This window comes from Lactuca serriola, chromosome 6 (assembly GCF_051521515.1).
Source record: "Lactuca serriola cultivar US96UC23 chromosome 6, Lser_US96UC23_V15, whole genome shotgun sequence".
Taxonomy (NCBI): domain Eukaryota; kingdom Viridiplantae; phylum Streptophyta; class Magnoliopsida; order Asterales; family Asteraceae; genus Lactuca; species Lactuca serriola.
The window spans coordinates 43,782,177-43,810,068 of record NC_136413.1 but is presented as its reverse complement, the minus strand read 5'-3'; the positions used below and the strand labels follow the sequence as shown (position 1 = coordinate 43,810,068).

The 27,892-nt window shown below is 33.0% G+C and overlaps 1 long non-coding RNA gene and 1 pseudogene across 1 annotated transcript; both read right to left on the bottom strand.

Annotated features, from left to right (window-relative positions):
• Nucleotides 1–27,892, bottom strand: part of LOC145059701 (R-linalool synthase QH1, chloroplastic-like) — a 71,835-nt pseudogene that overhangs the window by 30,087 nt on the left and 13,856 nt on the right.
• On the bottom strand, nucleotides 30–5,050 carry LOC145058057 (uncharacterized). The gene is made up of 5 exons (XR_013686223.1): nucleotides 4,554–5,050; nucleotides 3,770–3,862; nucleotides 3,198–3,274; nucleotides 1,789–3,095; nucleotides 30–1,654 (listed from the first exon to the last, which is right to left on the bottom strand). It is a non-coding gene; the product is annotated as an uncharacterized LOC145058057 (long non-coding RNA).

The window sequence follows — 27,892 nt, the reverse complement described above, 5'->3', positions numbered from 1 at the left end:
TGCATGCCACGTGGCATGCTACGTGGCTAATGACCTATTATTATCGGTAGTATAATGGTATTTTTGAACAAATGTGAAGTTTAATGGTCATATGTGTACAAAAACTATATTTGATTGGTGATATGTGTACAAAAAAAAATTCAATGATATTTTTTATACAAGTCTAATACTTTGTTAACATTTATCTTGAATCGTTGATACGCTGTTCTACAAGTCATTTTCCCTAACATTTATCATGAAACATTGATACAATGTTCTTAAGGTCAAATCGCTAAAACAGTATTTTACACTGTGTTTACTGCTCAAACATGTTCTTGCGTGCTCAAGACAAAGATTGCATCTCCATTTTTCACCCAAAAGGAGTGTAACTTAATTTCCACTCTTTCTCAAACCCATCACAATTTGTTTTGTCTCTCGGACTCCACCGCTCCAACATCGCACCAGAACACCAGCCCTAGCCAGTAGCCACCACCACACTGCCTTCGCAATAGCCCAGAACCACCACTACACCACCACACGTCTTTCAACAAACCCTAAAAAGTCGCAAGCCATTGTCGCTTTACAGATTTAAGAGTTTTGGTTGCGGTGGATGTCGATGTTTCCTCTTCTACTATCAACTCTCTCATCCCCGACCAACCTCAACCTAAACGTGCCTCTCACCTCCGATCAGGTTTAATTTCCTCATTTTACTGTTTCCATAAGAGCATTCTTCATCTGTCTTAAGTTTTTTTTATTTTATTTTTTTTTTATTTTATTTTTTTTTATTAACACAAAGTATGTTAATTGGTGTCTGGGTTTTGACTACTTTTAGATTTTAGATTTTTTTTTTTTTTTGGAGGAACATTTACTGTGTTTTTATTGCGTTATAAGCTTTTTTTAATTAAATTTATCCTATTTCACTGGATTTCATGAGCTTTCATACGAGTAGATGTGTGTGCATTTATCTATTTAACTGTGTGTGTATCTATGTGTATTTGATTTTGTTAATAATGGTTATAAGAAGATGTTTATGAACAAACAGGTAGCACATTTTGTAAGTATTCAATCACACACCCATTTAGTTTATTAAATAAAGATTTTTTATAGGGTTCCTTTGTTTCTGCAGTAAACGATATAAGTATTCAACCATAACGAGAACCATCTCACACTCTTCCAACAACTGCTCATAAGAAATTGTTTCCCAGATGTATAAATATAAAGCTTTTTCACAATTTTAATTCAAATTTGATAGAAAAAAAAATGGTTCCAATATTGGTCTATTTGTTGATCAGTTGGCAAAAACATTTACGTACGATATTTTTGGTCGAAATCGACTAATTTTGGTAAGTTATGTGTGGTATTTATAGGTTCAAGCACCGATATCAATATTTGTCTCACTGTACTTAAATCCTTGTAATACCAGAATCCCATGTGTTGTTCTGGTGAAAACAACTGTGTCAATGACTTTCAAGAAGGGAATTCTTCGTTCCATTCTATGGTAATTGATGTGTGGTATTTACGGGTTCAAGCACCAATTTTCCAGAATTTTTTCACCCCCGTTGTTCTTATACAATAGTTATGAGATAATCCAAGAACAATATTAATGTATTTTCTAGTGTCAAGCACATGCTTTGCTGATGATGCTCTTGGAGCCGATGCCACTGTAAGTAGTATGCTATAATTCCTTAAAAAAAGATGTATTTAGCTATTTATTCATTTGTCCCTAAAAAGAATGTAATGCATCATTTTAATAATAATTTTTCTGGTAATTTATAAACTGTTGGCAAATAAAAAAAAAATGCAATGTACCTTTCAATTGGGTGAACCTACAACAACCATTGGAAGGATGTGTGGGATCCTCTTTGTGGTTCTTCGGGCTGTTAGGTATACACTATATTGCATTTTTTTTGAGGGATTGGTGTTAGCTTACATAATGAACTTATAACATATATAGATAATAGTTATAACATATATAGATAATTGCTTTATGATTAGTTTTAATGATTTATGGTTTTTTATGTATGTATGTATGGAACCTTACGTTACATTCATTGAATTTTAATAGGATTTTGTAGTGGTTTTATTGTTTGCTCTTCTTCGGGACCTTGGTGGAACTTCAAGTGTTTTCCATGGAATAACATACATGACTAAATCATAAGTTCACAATAGTTAGCTTATTTTTTATTTAATATTAGACAATTGCGAGAAAAACACACTCTACTATTTTTTTGATGAAGAGCTAAAGGGCTCATGTTTTACATGTTATGAGCAGGAAAGGACAAATGAGGTTAGTAAAGCACCTAAGGTACGAAGGTTGTTTACTACACTGACATTGCAATGAACACACAAGAATTATAGATAAAAAGAAGAAAATTGCTAAAGCTTGCTTCAGGTTTTGAGAGAGAGAGCGAGAGAGATGAAGAGGGAGAGAGAGTGTTATGAAACAATTTGGATTAAAAAGTTTGTATATAACATTTATCAAATGTTTTTTTTACATTGCTTTTGTTTTGGGATGTCCAAAAGTCAATTTTTTGCATTTGATTCGGGATTAAGTGACACATCAGCCATTCTTACATATGTTACTTTTTTTTTAGAATTCTAGATCGTATTTCTTGGAGAACAACTGTGTCATGTAATACCAGAATCCCATGACACAGTTGTTTTCAGAATCTCAGTTGTTTTCATTTGGGTTTTCAAAATACAATTCCAAATGAAAACAACTGTGTCATGTAATACTAGAATCCCATTATTTCAAAATACAATTCCAAATGAAACAGCATTTTGTAAAAAGAAAAGTGACGATATGATTAAGTATCATGATGATCCATATAGTCTCCATTTATGTTATCAAATCTCGATCCATAATTTCAACAAGTATGTTATTTGTTTATGATATATTTATGATCCACTTGTTTTACAAAAGTTTTGTTTTGAAGATCATTTTCTTGTTTACTTCCAAAACACATGTAATCATTTTTAGCAGAAGGATCATAACTATAATTTCAAAAAGGATTAGCATGGATTCTTGACTCTTATAATTTCCGGTTTTTTAATTTTTATGGACCGACCGTCATAGTAATTCCAGTCCAACTCCAGTCCGGTTCTAAAGCTCATCCCTATGCACAAACATGATGACAAATCAAGGTAAAATACAATTAAACATGCAGAATAATAAAAATAAAATAAAATAAAATAACTAGACAATATATGATCATTACCTTTTGTATATGTTAAAAGAGGGCGTAAATCTGAGTTTTTCCAACCACAACTGCCACTCCTCCTAACAAGTCAATCCCTACATGATAAATTACCATTTTAGCCCCCTTTTTAATCAACTCAAATATTTAATCATGTCACAACACACGCCATAACATATTACACAAAATGCAACTTATGATTAGCATTAGTTAAGCATAATATGAGTTGGGTTGATCTCAAAATTAAATATATTGAAATAGGTTGATCATAAGTAAGTTCCTCAATGGAAGAAAATGGAGTCATTGTTTGCAATTTGCATAATACATTTCAATTCAGTCAACATAAGAAGCTCCATTTTTTAATGGGTTTTTTCTTCAAATACAAATCTGGATTCACACACCTATAAATTCATTCAAATACTCAACATTAAAATCCATTTTAAAATGACACCACAAAAAAAAGTCAACATCTTTATCATGAAAACAAGTTGGACCTGCAAATCTGCAATTGCATCATCCAAGCTTTGTCTTTTTGTTCATTAAATAACTTAGTATTGAGCTATAAACCATGATAAAATAAATAGTAAGCTTACAGGGAATTCATAGATAACAAGAAATATATCCAAGTAGTTGATTTATAGATATGCATACAAGGGTCCAAAGTTGAAATGAGCTTGATCCTGCTCCTAGTCAAAAGCAACAACAAAAACTGTTAGCACCATAAAGATAGTAAAATTTGATAAATTATTAATGATTTTTTTTGTAAATTTCTTTGGAATATTATAAACATAGGGGTTACAATTGTTGTCCAAGTATGCCAAAAAAAAGTTTAGTAAATTTTAAAACTTATCAAATTTTCATATTTCATTTTAATATGAATTATAACATATTAAGACACCTTTGAACTAAAATTTTAGAGTTCAATAAATTGATTCTAACATATTTCAGGAAGTTGACAGCTGGTATTTTCAATTTTGTAAATAAACTCAACTATTCATGCTACTGGTACTTTAAATCACATCCACTTTCTCCAAAAACTCATAGAAATTTCACTATTGGAAACAAATTAATAATATTAGAATTAAAATTGCATTTTTTTCCAAATTCTGCCGTAAACACATTTGTCACCAATGGAAACAAACTAATATATTCTACTTGGCATTTTATCGAACACAAGGTGTGCAGGGAGGAAAAAATTCAAATTCGACGGTATCAAATAAACTTTAACTTCACCACGATTAGAACTTCCAATAATGATTATTTCGGATTAAAACTGTGATAACCTTGATCAATATAGTCAAGAAGGGAGAAGTTTTTATATGGAAGTAATTCTTTTAATCAGTAATCGAGAGAATATCTGGAAGGAATGAATAAAACCTGTAGAGAGAACCTGTGGAGGCATGCACGGCGGTGGCTTGGACAATGGTGGCAATCAATGATGGTGTCGAGAACAGAGAGAGAAAAAGACACAAAATGATCATTGATGAGGGTTTTAGACAGAGAAACTAGATCGGGGATAGCGGATGATCGGCGTTACTAATGTTGTTCTTTGATGGTCGTGAGGTCTAGTTGCAGTTGTAATGAGTTTGTGGTTGTCCGGTTCTTAATGGTGGCGACATTAGTGTACATGGATAGGGGTGCCAACAGTGCAGAGAGGAGAAAATGATCATCGGAGGCGGTGATGGAAACGCTGGTGGTAACGTTGTGGCGGCTCGAGTGTTAATGGTTGCGATGTTAGCGAAGGATCTGGTGCCAGCAGTAGCTTATTCTCCCGTTTTAAAAAAAAAATCCATTTGATAGATTAGGGTTGCTTGAGAGCGGGGAGAGGGTTTCCACGAAGAGAGATAGAGTGCGTGAAAAAAAAAACAGTTTGATCGAATCAAGGTTGGAAAACTAAAATCACTGAAAATCCCTTAACTGTTTGATTACATTGCAAAATAATAGTATTAATTAAAAAAAATTAAGTAATATTAATTAAAAAAAAATTAAGTAATATTAAATGGCACAGTCCTATAGGTTCTTTTCGGTTTCCCATGATCATTTATATTTTCACATGAAATTATTTTATATATTATTACTATCTTATAAAAGAAATCTAACTATTTCTAAAAATATATTGATTATAATAATAATATTTTTTTAAGACGTCCAAATGATAAAGCTGATAGTACAAGTAACCATTAATAAAATAATATTAAATTTTAACCACGTTTTGAATTCAAATATTTATCATCAAACACTACAAGAAAAAGACCATTTTACGACGCGCAAACCACGACACGCAATGATTTATGTTACGCAAATAAGAGTGACCTTAAAAGAGTGTCATCTCTTCAAAAATTTTAAGGATTTAAGTCACGCACTATTGCGTGCCCTTAAATTAGTGTCCCAAGAAAAAATTAAAAAAACACGGAGGGCGCTTTATTTTAATCGCGCGTCCTCTGTGACTGTCGCTTTATAATTTTAATGAAACGCGCTTCTCCTATCAACGGGGGGAAATGAAATCTCCAAAATTTTGAAGACCCGCCTTCTTCTTTTCTACCTTCTTTCTATCTTTCATCTTCCCAATGATCGTGAGCATTCCATTCTTGATTTCCCTAACTCTTTCTCATTTTTTGATTGAAACTTGAAAGAATCGACAGAAATCTAAGCTTCCCATCAGAATCACACTAATTTTCTTACTCTTAGAGAACCGGTGATTTAGGGCATTACTACATGAGTTCTCTCTACAAAGTCTGAGGAGTTCGGATTCAACCCACCTCGTACGGATTAAGGTATGTTTTCTTTCTTCTCTCATCCCAATATTTTATAATCTTCTATCAATCTTGATTTTACTTATACAACAGAAACAAGAAGAAGAACGATACGGTGCCTTTTTCTCGTCTTTTCCCTTCTATGGGTTCTCCTTGTTGGCAGTGTCGTTTCTCCCGATGTTGCCATCCTGCTTACTTCTGCACGCCTCCATCATGTAGTATGATAGTTTCCTGGTTGCTTCAGGTCATCTTGACCTCATGTCGATTCTGGAGACTTCAAAATTAAAGGAGTGTATTTCATTTGCGTAGTAGGCATATTATGAAGGTAATTCTTCTTTTTTCAACCACAGTTACCTATTTCATGTACAACTGGTCCTTCTTTTTGGACGATTTTTGTGCCCTTCTACCCTTTCTCAAATCTTTTCATGGAATTATTGATATGTTATGATATAAGTACCTGATTTTTTTTATGCACACCAGGTGTTTGACTAAATGTTTGAACCAAAATATATATTATTATAATCAGTAAGTTAGTTAAATCTTGGAATCCATTGCACACCCAATCTTTCTTTACATGTATCTAGTAAAGTAGAGAGTAAACTAAAGCTAGGGTTCTTTTGTTGATATCAAATGATCACTTCTTGAATTTCCCCAAAATTTGTTGTTTTAAACTCGTGATTCAGCTAGAGACAGAGAGTTATGGAAGTGGAACAATCAAATCATTCATTGACCTTCCACGAGCCTTCCATGGAACAGAGCATTAGCTTCATTACAGAACTTCAGGTTTTAATTTTCAATTCAGTTAAAATTTCCTTTTTTTTTTAACTTCACATCAGATCTGAGTTTTTGGTATATAGTTATATATGTCAATGATGAAAATATGTGCGATATGTTTGAATTTTGCTGTGATACTTTCACTATTTGATCTCTCTTTTTTGTAATAGTATTTTTGTCTTATTTTTGCAGGGATTCTCTATTATGCCTCTCCATATCCACAAATGTTGCAACCAGCATATCCTCAAAGGCCACTTGGAGCAGTGGGAGTCATTCCATCATTAGCACGCCCACCAATGATGGCTATGCGGGGTCCAGTGGTCCCTACAATCATTAGGCGACCCATCAATACAATAACTCCAGCTGAAAAGCCAATAACCACAGTTTATGTTGGCAAGATAGCATCATCAGTGGACAATGAGTTCATGCTATCCCTTTTTGTAGGTAAGTTCCTCTTTTTCTCACATCTTTACTGGAAATAGATCTTATTGCCCAATGTTCATGGACTTATTACACATTTATGTCTTCTGAAGCTCTATGGGCCTGTTAAAAGTTGGAAACATGTACCAGATCCCACTACTGGGGCTTTGAAGGGCTTTGGTTTTTGTGAATTTAGGAATGTTGAAGGAGTTCTGCGTGCTTTAAGGCTTCTGAGTAAATTAAGTATTGGTGGTCAGGAGCTCATGGTATGGTTTCCGCATTCTCTATCTTTCTTTTTCGTGTATATTCATGTAAATCATGCTCTATCTGATTTGAACATTTTTTTTAATTTTGAGTTTACAGTTGAATTTTGATAATGTAGATAATAGTAGCACTATTCTTTTATGAATGCCCGTTTCTTTTTGACTTGAATACATTTAGCATCATGTAGCTAATAGTAGCACTATTGTTTTCTTTATCAATGTCGTAATGGGTGTCACTCACTCTATGAATTAAGATGTTGCATTTTCCTGTTCTACCCATGTTTCTATTAGATTTAGTAGTTTTGCAAATACAAGGGTAAAATGGTCATTCACTTTCTTAAGTATGACAGCATACAGATTAAGTGTTCTCTGGAATGGATAAATAATAATAGCATTTAAAAAAAAACTTATCCTGTTTCTTTTCTTTTCCTAAATAATAACGATTCTTAACAATTCTCAACACTAAACTTTTATAAATGTGTACAAATTTACTACTAAACTATTATTTATGCTTCTTTATAGGTGCAAGGTGGGACAATGAAGGATAGAATTAACTGTATCAGGGGTATGAATCAACCTAGCATCCCATCCCACATTTCATGTATTTTTCCCTGTGAAATAGAACTGTTAGCAATTCCTTGGTTATGGCTGCCATTCTGGAAGTTGGAGAGAACATGGAACACAATCATACTTTGATTTCTTTTCGAAAAACACCGATGAAAAACTTATGGTAAGTTCTAAAATTACAATATTTTGTTTTAGAAAATAAAAAAAAATAATAATAAGAGGTATTGATTGATGTGTGGCAGGAAATTGAAGAGGCTGATTGAATTGGATCTAATACAGAAAGAGCAGTTTGTTGAGGAGTCATCTAATGATGTCACAGATTGGAGAAAGCTTCCTTTTCTAGCCAGTAACATTCTTTTTTTGAATTTATCCGTTGTGAAGGTTAATTCTTCACCTATTCCTTCGTATAGCTACTACAGGACGTCTCTCTCAAGGTCATTGGTCCAGCTTAGGGAATCGGTAGTGTACCTATTCCTCTTGCAAATCTCCTTGGAATGTACCAAATTAAGGTAGATTTTAGATTATATAAAAGAGTTCCTTTTTTTTATTGGTATCACTTCTTTGTGAACATAATTTTCTTTGCAGTCTGAGCTTGAGAATTTTGCCCTTGATTCTAATTGGTTTTAAGCTCCTTCTCTAATTCATTTACACGTTTTTTCATAGATGAAAGACTATATTGTTTTTCGTTTACACCTTGTAGATCAGTTATTCATTCAGGTACCACATCATTTTGTATGTTTTTTAGTTAGAAAATTACATATTATTTGTGTTTAGATTGTATTTTCTCTTTAGGAATAATACAGAAAAAAACACTTGTACTTTCAACATTTTATTGATTTAACACTTCACTCTGTTTAGTACTGATTAAACCATTATACTTTTTGACCACATAAAAAAACACCATTTTCCTGTTACATGGTTTTCATATAACCAAGTGATCAAGGATCAGGACCGGGTAAGTACCTCTATATATGCTGGAATCAAAATAAAACTTTTTGTTTTGTCTAGTTCTACTTTGTTTTTTTTTCTTCCAATAATGGGGTACTTTGGTCTTTTAATAATTAAGAAGGGAATTGTTGAGTAGCTTTCAAGAATATGAAGGGAATTGTGTTCATTTTCAACCAAGCATGAAACTGAATAGAATCTCACATGAATTTGTGGTGTTTTTATAGCATAATATATTGGGCATGGAAGGTCGAAAAGGAGACGGAGAGAAACCAAGTAATGTTTTGGTAATATGAAAGGTGGATAAATCATAGCTACCTGTTTGATTCTTTTTTTGCTTTAAGATTCTACAACTTCTTGAGAGAACAAAACTAGTGTTTTTCAGCATCTAATCAAGGCTATCCCCCATTATTTATCTTTATATAATAAGAATATTTATTTATGTTGTTCAAGGTCCTTGATTCCAGGTTTCAATCTAGCAAATAGTAGGATATGCTATAATTATAAGAAACAACATTTTGTAGTTTATATAGGGTTAACTCTAAAAAATAGCAACACCCGTATTTATTTGTTTGTTATAGTTTCTTACCTCTTTCTCCCTATTATAGCTTTGTGCTTTTACTTTTCTGCTGTTTTTTTATTTTTTTTCACTTGCATAATTTGAAATTGGGGTGTAAACTCAAACAGTTAAACTTTATCTATGGATATGACAATGCAGTTATCTGAAGGGAGAGTGGAAATAAAGGAAACACAAGGCATCTGATGACATATGCCAAGATTTGATAATTTGAGATTTATTTCACTAGAGGTAAGATGTGAATTTAGCCCTTTTTGTAATTCATTTAGGTTTATCATATATTTTTAATGTTAAATTCGGATTTTGATTATTATGTTTTATGCAGGTTGTCATTCGGTTATCTAGTTCTTTCCTTTAACTCATCTTCACAAAATCAAGAACATGCAACAGATTCAGGTAATATATTGCTTTTTCTTCCATAGTATCCTTAAAATTTAAGATGTCTCTAGTTACATTCAGTTTGATTTAACTGTTGGTTAACTTTATTAACTCTGGGCTGCTTGTTGAATATTCAACTATCTTGCAGGAATCCGAGACAGCAACACTTGTATTGATAGTATGTGCTTTATGCTTTGTGGTAAGTATCTCTCTTTACTTTGATATGAATAATTATTAATACACCATTGTGGACAAAAAAAGTTCCTGACTAATCTGGGACAATAGGTATAGTTTTTTGGAGTTTTTCCGACTTTACCCCTATTATAAATTCAATGGCATGTTGATTATTTTGTATCGTAGATAGATAAAATCTGATGAATACTAGGATATTTGTGTCTAGGATTGAACTGCACATGCACTCTTCTGGTAGAATTTACTAGAATTATATGTACAATATATAACAGTCTCCCATTTGGTAATGAATTGTTGCTTCCAAAACAAAAAAAACTATCATAACATGTCAAAATCAATTGCTAAAGCAACCATGTGTAAGTTTTACTTGCAAACACAATTTATTAGACCACAAGAGTAAGCTTCAAATTGATCATAAAGTTGAGTAATATATAGTAGTCTCCCATTTGACTTTTCTTAGATTCTTTATGATTTGTATTTACTTTAATTTTCTATCCAAACCAAATTATTCTTGAAAGGAGTTATTAATGATCATCATTTTTGGCGCATCTTATGAAATTGTTCATAACTGGGCTGTTAATGTTCTTGTTTGTTTTCATTTATGCAGGTAACAATCTTGTTGAAAGGACTTATGAATCAGATGTTAATGGTAACAAGTTTAACACTCGAGTCCATACGATTAAATGTTAATGGTAACAAGTTTAACACATGTGTCTTTGTTATACATACATATTAAATGCAATGGATTATATTTTTTGTATATGGTATTTTATTTTATATTATGTAATGGATTGTATTTTTTGTATATGGTATTTTATTTCTATTATGAGAGATTAAATGCAAATTTAATTTATAAATTAATAAATATATAAATATATATATTTTTTAAAAAAAAATTAAAATTACGATACGCAAAAATGTGTGTCGTCTTCATTTATGACATGACCTTTCTTGACTGGGGCTTCCTTGATACGCATTGCGTGTCATAAACACGCACGTCGTAAGGTTACGACACGCAAATGCGTGTCGTCTTCCTTTATGACAGGGCCTTCCTTGATACGCATTGCGTGTCATAACCGCGCGTCGTAAATGCGCGTCATAAATGCGCGTCGTAAATGCGCGTCGTAAATGCGCGTCGTCTCTCTTTATGACAGGGCCTTCCTTGACGCGCATTTGCGCGTCGTCTGAGCGTTTTACGACGTGCAATGAGCGTCGTAAAAGGCCTTTTTTCTAGTAGTGAAATCTCCTTATATTTCTCAGCAATTTGATATGGCTCCCTCAAATCCCAGATTCATTCAAATTTTGAACCCTTTTAGATATCCTTAAATTTAGCATGTTGATTCAAATCTCCCTCCAATCACATATACCTCTTTGTTCCCTCCTCTGCTATAAAGCCCATCGTCCATGAACAAAAAATGACTTCATTTCCCATCTTCCACTATGACACTGCTTTCTGACGTCTTTCCTTCCAAAAACGACTTCACCACGGGAACCCTAAATTACTTTTGGAAGCTCACCCTCTTCTCATTCTCTATCTTTTTTCTCTCAACTGGCATTTAGAGTTTTGATTTTTCATATGTGACGCCGTCCACCGCGGCCATGACATTTTTTGATCGTTTTTACACCGTCGCTTCCAGTCAAACCCAACCATTCCCAAATGTCGGCCTGATCGATACACACTTTTGTCGTTTTCATGGTTATGCCTTCAACCACCCAGCACCATGGTTTCCAACATATTCAGGTATATTTCTAGACTATACATTTATGTACAATATTTATTGCAATTTTGAAATATTTTAAATAGATACTTAGTTTTTGACCAACTTCGATTTTCTAAACATCGAGGTTCAATTTTGTTGAAAGATCTATGTTTGATCTTTTTCATTTTCATGTTTATTGTATCATTTTCCGAATTGAGGATGTTATTAAGAAGCTCAAAATCTAGAAGAAAAAATGAGCAATGGGTGACTGGTGAGAGTACAATCCTTCATTTTACCCTAATTACCTGTCTATATTTTTCTTTTTAATCTAGATGACTCTAGGTGGAGTCCATGCTTTTCACGAATAATTACATTTTGGAACTACCTTTTAGTTTAGTTGTTTTTGGTTCATAAGTCTTCAACCATTTTCGAATATGTTGTTGTTTTTATTTTATTTTTAGCTCTAATTTGTTTCTTTTAGTGTGATCCAGGTTCAATTTCTTTTGCAACATGTATTGGCTAGAGAGAAGCAAACACTAGAGTGTCCAATACATTAAAGAGACAAGCAAACGCCCATTTTTCTATTGTTTTCTTTGCTTAATCTAAAGCTCTTTCCAACATCTTTAATTTTCACATTTTATGATTATATATATGTTTGAGATTTTACTTTTGATTGAATTGATCAGTGTGAAGACTAACAGTTATAAAAAAAATAGATGTAAACTTAATGAAGAAGATCGATGTTTTGAGGGGTTCATTTTTTTCTTACTGTGTTAATTTTGGAGGTTTCTTTTTAGGTCCAAAAATCTGGAACGTAACATCCCATGGATGATGAACGAAACACGATTTTAACCCGTAAGTTTATTCCTATCGGTTTATTTCTGATTTGTCATATACTTTTTCTCTGATATTCCATGTTTAGATTTCCATTTTTTTCTATCATTTTTGTTTTTTGATTCTTGAAGTGAAAAAGAACAATCAAGATCTATAAATATGTTGTTTGATTTTCCAACTTTTGAATCTTCATCATGTTTGTAGATGCTTTGGATTTTGGGTTCTGGTTCATTTTGAAATGAAGACCAAGCATTGAACTTGTAAGCATGTTCTTTTCAATTCAATTTATGATTATAATCACTTTTACCCTTTAGTATCTCAGCTTTTAATTCCTTTTTTTGCCTTACCATCAATTTTTATTTTTTAAATTTCGATTTGAAGAAGAAAAATCTGATTTGTAATGTTTTGTTTGATTTCCCAGGTTAGAAATCTGCAAATATTCATTGAAGAATTCTGAGATGAAAAATTCTAGGAAGCAATAAGGGTTACTTGAACTCGAATGTTATCTCTCATTTTTTGTGCATGTTGGACAATCGAATAAAGTTGCATAGTCATGTAACTTTATAAGTGGACATTTGGCATCGTTACCCTTCTGTAAGTTTGCATAGTCATTTTTCATGCATCTTACACATTTTTCAATATTTTAAACGCCATTAACTAATGTAGTGCTCTTTGACTTGCATTTAGCATATGTATCAACTATTTCACTAGCTTTTTAGATAAATCTCGCTGCTAATTGGGGAATTGTGCAGGAAGTTTGTTGTATTTGCCACTTGTATTTCTATCAACTGCTTTTGTTTTTTTATGCCACTAACAAGTCTTTGATGATCTTTGGTTTTTGGGGTTATGAAGTTTGATGTGTGTGTGTGTGTGGTGTCTGTATTAAGTATACAAGTGTGGTTGTGTCTCTTGTGTGTGTATTTGTCGATGTACATATGTGTGTGTGTTTAAAGATAAGATGGGTGAAATGCAGGAAGGACGAAGTCGAAAGAATGTATAAGCCAAGAAGAAAGTGGGAAACTCGCACCTATATTGTTGAATGGAGCATGGACGGACCCAAGATTTCGTAGTAGGTGATACCAGTTGCACATTTTTCCTTTTACGTAGTGGCACAAATGTAGAAAAAACGAAAAATTCGAAATTTTTTACACTGTATCCGGAAAAATAAGGGGTTGTCGGTGCCACTATGGGAACCATAGTGGAACCATCCCTAGAAGGGAGTTAGCGCTCTCTGCAGATCATGATTTAATTTGTAGGATATTCAACTATTTTCATCATAATACTGGTACAGTTAGCAATATATGATGTTAAACTGTTAGTGTTGTGAGATCAAGACTAGAGTGTAGATTGAAAAAATTAAATTGTGAATTCTTAATAATAGGATCAAGATTGTCTAATTGAGGTTTTTAAATATGAATTTTGTATCAAAAGCATCCGGTCATTATGAGTTGAAGTTGCAAACTACGGACCAAAAATAATTTCATATTATTAATTGTAAAAATATGGTTTGTAAATATATAGTTATTACATAAATATAAGACATTTGATAAGTCTATAACTTAAAGGTTGTCAAAATATATTAAAAGTGGTACTTTCCACATCATGAATATTAACATGCTGGTATGTAAAGAATAATATATGAATTAATTTTTTTGTTGTATAATTGCATCTCTAATCCACTTTAATTATGTCAAATATGGTGTAATTAATTTCTACACATTGTGATTATAGTACTATGTATGAGATTAGGTACAAAAAAATAAATATTATAATTGTTTCAAAGTCAAAGGATGCAATCTTCACAATGTTTTCTTTGTCAAATAACTGTATACTTTTAAATTATAATATATAGTCCAATTGTATTTATTTCCATTAGTTTACTATTTGTTAAAGTAATATCAAGTTTATATTATTATTATTATTATTATTATTATTATTATTATTACACTTCTTTTCTCCACCTAATAAAATTAACACTAACACGTAACTAATAAATATTAACCTTAATTATAAATAATATTTAACTATTTATTGTATATTCATTGGAGATATGATATTTTTAAGAATAGCCAAATAATTCACAAAAATAAATGAATCCTCGAAAGAAAATTATTCACCGTCCGCAAAGGAAATTATAACTAACTAATATTTTTTTGAAATAAAACAGACAATTTAGTTGCCGAAATGAAACTGAGAATGTATATATATATATATATATATATATATATATATATATATATATATATATATATATATATATATATATATATATAACATTTAACATTGATATTATGATGTTAAACTAATGAAAAGACTAAGCTAAATATATAAGAGTTTAAGACTTTCATTTGATTTGATGACATTCATATTAAAAATAAAGGAGATAATCATTGCCAAAAGGAAAGTGTTCACTAAAATAAATATATTTGACGTCTGCGGAAAGAAAGCTAATCATCTATTGAAACTAATCGATGATAGTGAAAAAAACTAGCCGTCATATCCAAATTTATAGCATAAAAGTCCAAAGTTAGTAATAAAATCATAAAAAAGACAAACTTTAAGTTTTTTTTTTTTTACATAATATTGTTTCTGCTAGGACCACAAAAACATTAGTGAAGCCTAACGAAAATTTAAAAGGTGATGAAGTTTATACATCAAATGTGGTGTATAAAGAAATGTTGCACGATTAATAATATATAATTAGTCATGTGTTATTACAAATTTTCATATTTTGTGTATTCTTATAATTCTTTATTTTTGTTTGAATGGCTTAAACATTTCATATTTTATGTCGTCTTGACCAGTTTCTTTTTATCGGTTATTTGATGTATCATGTAACAAATAACACCATAGTTTGATTATTTTGTCTTCGAGATGTACTTTCTTTTGTAACATAACATTTTTGTAGAGGAAACATATCACCGAAAAAATTTACATGCCCCGCCGCTTTGCGCGGGTACACTGCTAGTATATATATATATATATATATATATATATATATATATATATATATATATATATATATATATAGGAGTAGGATCAAATGAGAACACCTAAAATGTTGAGAATGCGAGAACAAATCTGGACCATTTAAATACATAGATCTAAGGTTATTATTAAAGGGACGATTTATGAAAAAATTTAAAACTAATGGTATTAAAGTGTAAGTTTTAAATGATCAGAAGGGCATAATAGGAATTACAAGTGTACATATTTCCTATAATTTCTCTCCCTTTCACCCCTTTCCTTTAATCTTTCTCGTATCTATATTCCCCCTTTCTTTTCTCTCTCTCTAGGGTTTCAAAATAAAGCCGACTCCATCTTTCTCGTATCATCACCTCACGCTGCAGCCACCGTTTTCGTCCATCACCGGTGTCACCAGAAGAGGCGCCGTTAAGTCCAGATGAGGAGCTTGCCTTTCTCTCGATTCTTGGGCTAATCTCTCCATCTTCAACACAACACACAAACACACACAGACACTGACTGTTTGTAGAGATGTCCGGTCGCCATGAAAAGGGCGTCAATGTTCAGGTCCTTCTTTGATGCAGGTACTGTGAATCTAATCCTCTATTTTCACTTTTGTTTGTTCCTGATTTCGATTACGGTTTCGAGATTCCCTTTTTGATAATCTAATTCGTGTGTGGATCTATAATTGTTTGTTAGGCCTTTTAGTGATGACGAGTTAAGGAACAACGCGCCTCAGGTGATAACGTGTAATGAGTATCAAAGAAAAGTTGCGGTTTCATAGAGTGTTGCTGGGATGCAAATCGATAGGGTTTTCACGTTTGACAAGGTACATGATTTACTAGAACACTTAAACTGATTCTTATTCTTTTCTTTTGATTTGAGGAATTTACAAATTGCATTGCATTGTAAGTTTATTTGAGGATGTTTACAAATTACAGACATGGTTCTGCGTTTTTATTCATTGTTTTGATGATGCATTAATCTTAACCCTGAAAGCAGTTTGATTATAAATCCACTAGCCAGTGAGTCATGTCATGTTAAACTAATTATCAATTATAGAATTTTAAAATTTAAACAAAGCAGTTGCTTTTTGAAGTACAATAACACGTCTTTGCAATTTGATTGTTCAATTCGTGTATGTTGCTTCCTTGCTCCACTATCTAAGTGTGATTAGTTTATAAATTGATCATGATTTTTAAGTGTTAATCATTTATGATTTTCAGCTCTATTCAATTTATTCATCAGTGTTAATACATGATTATAGTTATCATCATACATGATTTTAGTTATCATCATACATGAATAAATCTTTATTCATTACAAGGTTTATGGTAAAAACTACAAAAGTTTTTTTTCCTTTTCTCTGCTATCAAAAGGCAAACATACATTCATTTGTGAATCAGTAAATATATATACACAACGTTATTATCTGATTTTTTTTAATTATCCTTGAACTTGATTTTTACAGGTGTGAACCCAAGAATAACAATGATCACATGTGCCCTTCTTTGTTTTTTTTTTGTATGTGATGATAGCAACAAGAAGAATCACAACAAACTAGATTTTTTATCTTCTTGAGTCATTTGTTATTACAACTAAAGTAGATTTTTTTATCTTTACATTTTCCTTTATTCATTAATGATTCCAGATGTATTGGTTTTCTATATTTGTAAATGTACTTTTATACCTTTATGATTACGACCGAATTGAGTCTTTATTTTTAGTTATTTTTTTGGATGGTGTTTTACTCATTCCATCTTTTATTGTTATATATAATCCTTCACAATTAACATAATCAAACCAAATAAAACCGTTGAAAAAAAATTAATTTAATGTATGTTTTCTTTCATTTATGAATACAAAAGAAAAAATGTTTTTTAAATCTTTATACACATAATATCTGATGAATGATAATTTAAAAAATTTGACTTTTTTAACAAAAAGTTAATAAAAATTATTTTCGTTATATATTAACAAAAAATAAAATAAAAATCCGTTAATCTATTATTTTAAGTAACTGTAATTAATATTGCTAAAATTTAGGAGATTAAGATTTGTTATCATTTAAATGAAATATGCAATTACTAATATACCTTTGTAAAATGATTGGTCCAGAAGTGTTCTCGCGTTCTCAACCTTTTTGGTGTTCTCATTTGATCATTTCCCTATATATATATATATATATATATATATATATATATATATATATATATATATATATATATATATATATGTAAAAGCATCCATTTACTTGTTGATAACATCGGTAAATTGTTCAAGTTCATCGATATATATATATATATATATATATATATATATATATATATATATATATATATATATATATATATATATAATAGCATCCATTTACCTGTTGATAACATCGGTAAATTGTTCAAGTTCATCCAAAGTACCAAATACATCATAGACATCATCAATTGTGTTTATCATGACAATAACCTTTGCTAACGTTCTCCTTCCAAGACTAAAGTGAGGTAAGTAACTAACACCAAGGGGCTGTTTGACAGCATCTGAATTATTAAGAGCTGAATTTTTTAGAGGTCTGAATTTCTAAGAGGGTCTTAATTTTTAAGATCTGAATTTTTAACATGCTGTTTGGTTGAAACATCTGAATTTTTGTGTTGAATGATAAAATGACAATTTTATCCTTCTAACTAACTTTTACATTGTTTCCTACATTCAAACGCAATAGTTTTTCTACAAAAGATAACAACATCAAGACATTTTGCAATCAAATTTTGGTAAAAGAAGAGAATAAAGACAACTTGCTAGTTATTATACTATTAAAATTACATACAACAAGTTCTTAAATTACTCATGCCATGCCACGGTTCTATTAATAAAGTTTCCTGCATCTTCTTCTTTTGAAGTTTCCTGTAAGTAGTTGGATCCAACAAGCTTTTTGTCTTGCAGTTGGTCTAACAAATTTACAATATCTACACAGCTCTGGTGTACTCGCAACATTACCTTATATACGTAGATTCAACATCTATAATACAAGATGACCAATAATAAAACCTATACACAATGATCATTATGTGCATTAAACAACAAAGAAGAAAAAACGCAGAGGTTAAGCCATTACCACTTAAAAAGCGCAGAGGTCAAAAAATTGCAGAAATCATTGAACTAAAAAAATCTGAAATTGCTAAACAAAGTCGTTGTTGTGAATCGTTGCTGTTGTTGATTAGATGAACAATTCACATTGGTAATCGAGTTCTAGGGCAAGGCAAAAAATAAGAAAAACTCGATAATGATGGTCAATGCTGACCCAGTAATTAGGAAAATAAAAGGGCACGTGGTCACCTGCCCAGTAAAAGATTCGTTCCTTTATTTTCTGTTTTTAGTTATAGTTTAGCCTATTTAAAGTTACTTTGTTTTAGCTGCGTTGAGTGTGTAACAGATCATTTTTCAATCATTCAATAAAGAAATCATTCAACTATCTTGTTCCCAGTATACCCCTGTTAATTTGCTGTTAGCCTTGCCCACCAACAAGTGGTATCAGAGCCTTCAAGGTTCTGATTAAAGTGTATGCCAAAGTATATCAGATACCCTACCATGACAGGATCATCATCATCCAATCCACCCAAAGACAATCCGTTCCCCTTACAATGCCCAATGCTAACCTCGCAGAATTATAATACCTGGTCAATTAAGATGGAAGCCATCATGGATGCCCATGGATTGTGGGATGCCATTGAGCCACCAACCAGAGTGGAGGTGGATGAGAAAAGGAGCAAGCAGACTCGAGCCTTCATCTTCCAATCAATTCTAGAAGAGATGCTTGCACAGGCTGCCAAGAAAAAGACAGCTAGAGAAGTGTGGGACTCTCTAAAGTCACGGTATGTGGGTGCAGAAAGAGTCCAGAAAGCAAGGCTAAGGGTATTGAAAAACGAGTTTGAAGGTCTCCAAATGAAGGATACGGAAACCATTGATGATTATGCAGGAAGAATATCAGCCATGATCTCAAAATACAGCAGTGCAGGAGCAACATTAGATGATGAAGAATTAGTGAGAAAACTGTTTGATACGGTCCCTGAAAGGTTCATAAACCTGGTGGCATCGATTGAACAAAGCTCAGACATGGAATCCATGCCATTTGAAGAGGCGATTGGGCATCTAAAGGCATATGAAGATCGACTTCGACTCCGGAAGACAAGTTCACAAGCAGATAATGCCTTGTTACTTGCCAAAACGGAAGGCTCTACTACTCATCGGAGTCCAAGCAAGTCAAACACGACAGGTGGTCGTGGAAGAGGAAGAAATAGTGACAGGGGAGGAAAAGGCAATTCACGTGGAAGGGGTTCGACGCGTGGCAGAGGTGGACGCTGGGGTGGTAGTTCATGACAAGAAGCTGGGAATTTCAACCGGAAGCCTCGGGACAAAAGTCATATACAATGCTTTGAGTGCCAAGAATTTGGCCATTTTGCTTCTGAGTGCAAAGCAAAGAAGCAACAGGAACAAGAGGCGAATCTAGTTGCAGATGAAGATGGACCTGCCCTGCTGCTAACTATACATGGAGAAGAAGAAACAAGTATGGTTCTTCTGAATGAGGAGAAGGTGTATCCGAACTAGTTAAAGGAAAGAGAAGATAACAACATGTGGTACCTAGACAATGGGGATAGCAACTACATGACTGGTTTTAAAGAGTTATTTGCAGAACTAGATGAAAAGGTGACTGGGCAGGTGCGATTTGGAGACGGCTCTAAGGTTCCTATCAAAGGGAAAGGCACTCTATTGTTTGATTGCAAGAATGGTGATCAATTCATCATTCCTGATGTGTATTATATCCCGGCCTTACACAGCAACATAATTAGTTTGGGTCAAATGACAGAGGAGGGATATGATATAGGAATGAAGAGGGAATTCCTGAGGATGTATGATGAAGCTGGGTGTTTGATCATGAAGGTACAGAGGTCAAGAAATAGATTATATAAGATAAAACTCACACCTGGGAAGCCTACGTGCTTGGCTGTGAGTATGGTTGATGACTCATGGCTATGGCATGCACGTATGGGCCACACGAATTTCAGAATGCTGGAAGAGATGACACGAAAGCAGATGGTGACAGGAATGCCTCTAGTAACTCATCCAGCACAGGTGTGTGAGGGATGTATGATAGCTAAGCAATCTAGACAAAGCTTTCCAAAGTCGACCCAATGGAGAGCTAAGGAACCGCTCCAATTGTTACACGCGGACCTCTGTGGACCCATCACACCTGCAACAAAGGGTGGCAATCAGTATTTTTTACTAATTGTCAATGACTATTCCCGATACATGTGGGTGTACCTGATCAAATCCAAAGACGAAGCTTTTAGCATGTTCAAGAAATTCAAGTTACAGGTGGAAAAAGAAAGCGATTGTAAGATCAAGATGCTGAGAACCGACCGGGGGGGGGGGGTGAGTTCAACTCCACTCAATTTTTGAATTTTTGTGAAGAAGCTGGCATACGACGTCAATTGACGACTCCACACACGCCCCAGCAAAATGGCGTTGTGGAACGACCCAATCGAACGATCTTGGAGATGACAAGGTCCTTGCTCAAAGCCATGGAGGTACCAGATCAATTTTGGGGAGAAGCTATGAGTCACTCGGTGTACTTGCTGAATCGAACTGGAACAAAAGCCCTCAAGGATGTGACTCCTTACGAGGCTTGGAAGGGTTCAAAGCCTTCGGTTGCACACCTTAAAGTTTTTGGGTGTGTGGGGTTTGTCAAGAAATTACGGGGCTTATCCAAGCTAAGTGATCGTAGTGAGGCTATGGTTTACTTGGGAGTGGAAGAAGGAACAAAGGGATATCGGCTTTACAATCCCAGAAGTCGGCGAATTGTAATAGCGAGGGACGTTGTCTTTGATGAATCAAAATCATGGGCCTGGAATTAAGAAATAATTGGAGAGCCACTTACCACACCTTATTGGACTAATGTTTTAGTCCAAGATACAACCCAACTACAGCCGGCCCAAGAACAACAACCTCTAGACGATGTGATCGTAACCCCTTCGACAACGACTAACAATTACTCGCATGCCTCTGATTTTGGAACGAATAGCTCACCTGTTGGAGAATCGCCTTTGTCATTCTCACTTGGAGATGGGTCGCGACAAACACCCTCAAGTCAATTTTCAAGGAATCTTGAAGATGGTGGGTCGGCAGCTTCGTTCGATAATACCCCAACAAAAGGGTTTCGCTTAATCAACGAGATTTACCAGAATACAGAGAGGATGGAGGAAGACGAGGTGCAAAGGCTGTATGAGAGAAATCAAGAACTGCTGTTGATCGATGATGAACCCACAACATTTGAAGAAGCATCAGTTGAAAGAAATTGGAAGCTAGCTATGGAGGCAAAACTGAAATCGATCGAGAAAAACAATACCTGGGTTTTGACCAAATTACCACCAAACCGAAAGGCAATTGGGTTAAAATGGGTATTTAAGTTGAAAAGAGATGCAGCAGGAAATGTGATCAAGCACAAGGCCCGATTAGTCGCAAAGGGGTATGTTCAAGAAAGGGGCGTCGATTTTGAGGATGCGTTTGCACCGGTGGCTCATTTGGAAACTATAAGGTTAATTTTGGCGCTAGCAACAAGAGAAAAATGGCTGGTGCATCACTTAGATGTCAAGTCTGCGTTTTTACACGGTGACCTTAAGGAGGAGGTGTACGTCTCTCAACCAACTGGGTTCTCGGTCAAAGGAAAGGAGAATCTGGTCTATCTACTCAGAAAGGCTCTGTACGGGCTAAGACAGTCTCCAAGAGCCTGGAACACGAAGCTAAACCAGTCACTCAAGCAACTAGGATTCACCAGATGTGCTCAAGAACAAGCAATCTATAAGGTACATAAATCCAACTTAATCCTCATTGTAGGGGTGTATGTGGATGACCTTATAGTTACCGGCTCAAGTGAAGAGGGAATCCTGGAATTCAAGAAAAGAATGAAGCAGGTGTTTGATATGAGTGACTTGGGACTTCTATCCTATTACCTGGGAATAGAAGTACATCAAGGGAAGAATGGCATTATGATTTCACAACAGGGGTATGCAAGGAAGATTTTAAAACTAGCAGGAATGGAAGAGTGCAACAGCTCACAATATCCAATGGAAGCCAAGTTGAAGCTGACCAAGGATGAACAGGGGGAACCTGTAAATGCAACAAACTACAGGAAGTTGGTTGGCAGCCTAAGATATCTAGTACATACAAGACCTGATCTGAATTTCAGCATTGGTGTTGTGAGCAGGTATATGCAGAACCCAAAGCAAAGCCATTATGCATCCATAAAGCACATCCTAAGATATGTGAAAGGAACAATAAAGTATGGTCTAATGTATTGCAGAGGAGGTGATGGTATGCTAGTAGGGTACAGTGACAGCAGTTACAGTGATGATTGGGAGGATGGAAGAGGAACCACAGGTGTGGCATATTACTTCTCAGGAAATTTAATAACATGGGCTTTACAAATGCAACAAACTGTTGCTCTAAGCTCGTGTGAGGCAGAATACATGGCTGCAACTGCAACTGCTTTTCAAGGACTATGGTTGAGAAATTTGCTAAGTGACCTTGTTGGAAGAAAATCTCAAAGGGTGAAGTTACTTGTGGATAATAAATCTGCCATTGCTCTTATAAAGAATCCGGTTCATCATGGGAGGAGTAAACACATAGATACAAAGTATCATTTCATCCGTATGTGTGTGGAAAGAGAGCAAATTCAGGTGGAGCATGTGAGTGGAGAACAACAAAAGGCAGATGTGTTGACAAAAGCAATGCCAAGAATCAAATTTGTTGAAATGAGGGCACTCATAGGTGTGGAATGTCTGAAGAGGAAGGTCAACATTGAGGGGGAGAAATGATGGTCAATGCTGACCCAGTAATTAGGAGAATAAAAGGCCACGTGGTCACCTGCCCAGTAAAAGATCCGTTCCTTTATTTTCTGTTTTTAGTTATAGTTTAGCCTATTTAAAGTTACTTTGTTTTAGCTGCGTTGAGTGTGCAACAGATCGGTTTTCAATCATTCAGCTATCTTGTTCCCATTATACCCCTGTCAATTTGCTGTTAGCCTTGCCCACCAACACCTGCAACCAGAAAAGAGAGTAGATTGAGGTCGATGTCGATGTCGCTGCATCTGGTGGCGAAGTTGGGGCGGCGAATCCGGCGGCGGTGACGTTTTAGATCGGAGGAGGCAGGCGATTTATTAATGACCGGAGAGGGAGAAAGGATGAGGAGAAGGGGTTGTGTCGATGAGTAGAAAAAAGAAAACCCCTCACGTACGTGTTTGGGCAAACGGTGGCCTGCGAAGGCGGTGGTACATGTGTAGGAGTTAGTGCGTGCGGCGACAACGATGGTCGTCTGTGACGTCCGATGGGATGCAGGGATAGGAGAGATGGAGGTGGGTGTTGCTGCAAAGGGAAGACGATGATGGTGAGGGTAGGGATTGGAAAAAAAAGTAACGAGTGATTTTTTTTTGTTTTCAGATGTGGGCTTCCATCTGATTCGGTCAAATATTTTTTTACAATTAAGAGGCAAAATTAAGTGTTAACCAAACGGTCTGAATCTTAAAGATTCAGATGTATCTCTTTTTAAAAGGCATTAAGAGCCAAACAAACAGGGCCCAAGTGCCCATAGAAAACTCTCCACTATCCAGTTTCGAGCAAAGGTTAACTTCTTATCCAAACTTTTATTTCACCACCACCTATTCATGTTGTAGACTGTCTATATATCATGATACTTTATTTTTGATGTATATTATATAACATGTCCAAATAAAATAATTTATACCCATATGATAATATACCTTAAGGAGTGTTTTAGATCCTCGATGTGGATAGCCTGGATCATGTTAAAATCCAGTTTTGCAAGCTCTATCAATGTGGGATTTATGTCACTTCTTTTCTCATATACGGCCATAAACCACTTCGCCTCTACCCTTGGTAATCTCCAATGCAATGGAAGCTCTAATGCATGTGTTACTAATGATGATATATATCCACCAAGTTTCTCTAGATTTTCTTGGAGATATTTGGTTGTAAAGTCTCTAATATCGTCCAATATGCTTTCATCATCGAATGAATGGTATGAAGCCCTGTGCAAGTTCAACATTCTCACCATATCCTCGAGTAATTGTGGGTTTAGATTTTGTGTCTTATCCTTAAAGTTTAGAAATATCTCTAAATATAAAGAATAATAAAAAAAGTGTATATTTTAATATAAACTAGACCTCATGCATTGGGAACAAATGAAAATGTAGGTGATGAAAATTCCTTTTTTTTTTTTTTCTTCAGGAGACTAACCTTATGCAATCTTAAAATTCTTAATGAATATGAATCCTTTATTAGATTTACATTGAGGAACGTGATGAGCATGTTGTCTTAGTAGTCGAAAGCCAAGGGCTTTAGTGTTCAAATCCAAGTTATAAAATTAATTAAATTTTTATATTAAAAAATCAAAATTATTAATCAATTATTTTAAATAAATTATTACTTAAGAAATATTTTTTAGTTATATATAAAATTATATTCGTTAATTTAAATAAATACATAAATTTATATCATATTATAATCTGTATTAATTATATTTTATTTTTTAATCCAATGTTATTAATTTAATATAATTAAAGTGAAAAAATTTGAAATTTAAAATTTAATGTAATTAAGGTGGGAAATTTATATTTTGAAATTTGAAATGGATAATTAATATGTTAACAAGTGACATGATAAGGGATTAAGGGACATATAATTTTAATGAAAAGTTCTAATATAATGTCACTTGTTAATAGGAAATTAAACTTATTCATTTACTAGGTGTGAGACCCATGTATTACATGAGTTTAATTAACAAAAATAAATATGAAATTTTAACAATTTGAAAAGTTTGAATTTATAATAAGAAAAATGAGAAAAATTTTGAATTATTAAAATTAATGAGACTTTAATATATTGAATACATTGGATATATAAACCCTTTCTAATAAATACTTTACATATATAATACATTACATATTAAATGTGGAATTTTAATTTAATAAAATGAAAAATACAATAAAATGACAAGTGGAAAATAAAAAATTTGAAAATTATAGAAAATGCCATGTATCCAAATGAAAGAGAATAGAACATTTGACAAAAAAAAACCTTCATTTATTATAGTAGATTAGAACAAAAAGATATATATATATATATATATATATATATATATATATATATATATATATATATATTTATTTATATATATAAGAATAAATATGAAATACATATATTGTGTGAATGCATGATCACTTATTGTCTATTAAATTTAAAACAATGAATTGTTGTGATACGAAAGTTTATGTTATTAACATAAGATTACATTTATTATATAATTACATTTAATTAATTATAAGTGTATTCTAATCTATTAACATATAGTTAAAAAAAATGAAGATTCCTTATTTACGTCCTAATTTGATGAAATTTTATTAAATAATTATTTATCTTATTTTATAAGTTACATGAATAATTACATCATTTTTCTAAAACCTAAGTTCCTCTCATTTTACGGTGAAAACATATTTCTTTTTTCATGCTTATGGAAGTGTTTTTTTTTAAGAATTAACACTCTTAAAAGAATACACCTACATATCTCAAGAATTAACAATTTGCATCAAAATAATAATAGTTTTTATTGCAATTTCATACACATTTTTTTAATAAAAAAATCATGTAAATAACACAAATAAGAATTTTACAACGCATGTGTTTTCTTTGAGAATATAACTATTCTCACGAATATTTATTAATATTTCAATGATTCGTCAGAACTATAACACCAAGCAAATTCTTAGAGAATATGAACTATTAATTTTATACATAATTAGATGCTACATAGTATACATGCAGTAAATAATATAATTTTCATATGACTTCTCAAAGAATGAGCATTCTAAAAAATATGAAGAGAATGTCATTCCAAAAAGGCACAGTCTTTATATTTTAGTGAACGTCAAAACTCTTTGAACGATCTTTAAGTCCCTTTGGTGATGTTATGACATAGTTATACCGTGTAATGATACTTGGAATTTCCAAATTAAAAAAAAATACTTACAATTTAAAATTTAAAATAAAAATTGAAAAATCATATGGATGTAGTTATATGTACCCTATTTACATATATCGTCAGGGGAGGGGAGGACGGTATATAGACACTATTACACTCACATACAAAGATATACAAAACAATTGGAGGAAGAGAAAAAAAGAGGTACATATATACTTTCTCATATCATATATCACTTTAGTTTTCTAGTCCACGAAAATCCAAATAATAAAGTTGATAAGCAATAAAGCACCCATCAATGAATTTTACGAAGTTGATGTGCAATAAAACACTCATCAATCAAATTTGTTGTCGATTAAAACTCAACAATCCATTATTCATGTGAAAATAATTGACTATATGATGACAAAAACGAAAAAAAAAGAACCCAAATTGCATTACAAAAAATAGATTCAAAATTGGATCACAGATTTTACATATAATGACTAAAAAAAATCCCAAACTGCATACATTTAAATCAAATTGATTGGGGGGGGGGGGGGGGTGGGGGGTGGGGTGGGGGATACAGACAAAATTACACTCACACACCAAGGTACACAAAATAATTTGAAGGAGAGAAAGAGAGGTACATATATAATTTCTCATATCATATATCACTTTACTTTTATAGTCTACAAAAATCCAAATAATAAAGTTGATAAGAAATAATGCACCCATACAAAGTTGATATGCAATAAATCACCGGGAAAATGACTCTTGAGGGTAATTAACTTTTGCGTTTGTATTCATTTGGTCTTTTTTTTGTATTCAATATACCATCGAACTTGTTGTTTGTGTTTACCATAACCCTTTTGACTGACTTTTGACCTGTGATAGCCGGTCAAAGGGTTATGGTGAACACAAACAACAAGTTCAATGATATATTGAGTACAAAAAAAAAGGAAAGGGACCAAATGAGAACAAATGCAACAGTTGGTTACCCTCCTGATTCATTTTCCCTTTACTCATTTACAGCAAATCCCACGTCATCTCCTACTGATATTAATGACTTTATGAGATTCATTCTTGCTTCTCTTCAAAACATAACCCATGAAAGAACATTATTCATACATGTACAACTTTGTAATGTAATCAACTATTTATTAGGAAAATCTTGACTAAGCAGTCGCATTTCATGACTACATTTACATTTCAAATCAAATGATTTATTGTATCATGGATTCTAGACAAGTCTACAAACGAGTGGAATCACAAGTGCTATGATTTTTGAGTTTACTTAGCTTTAATATCAAATTCATGGGATAAG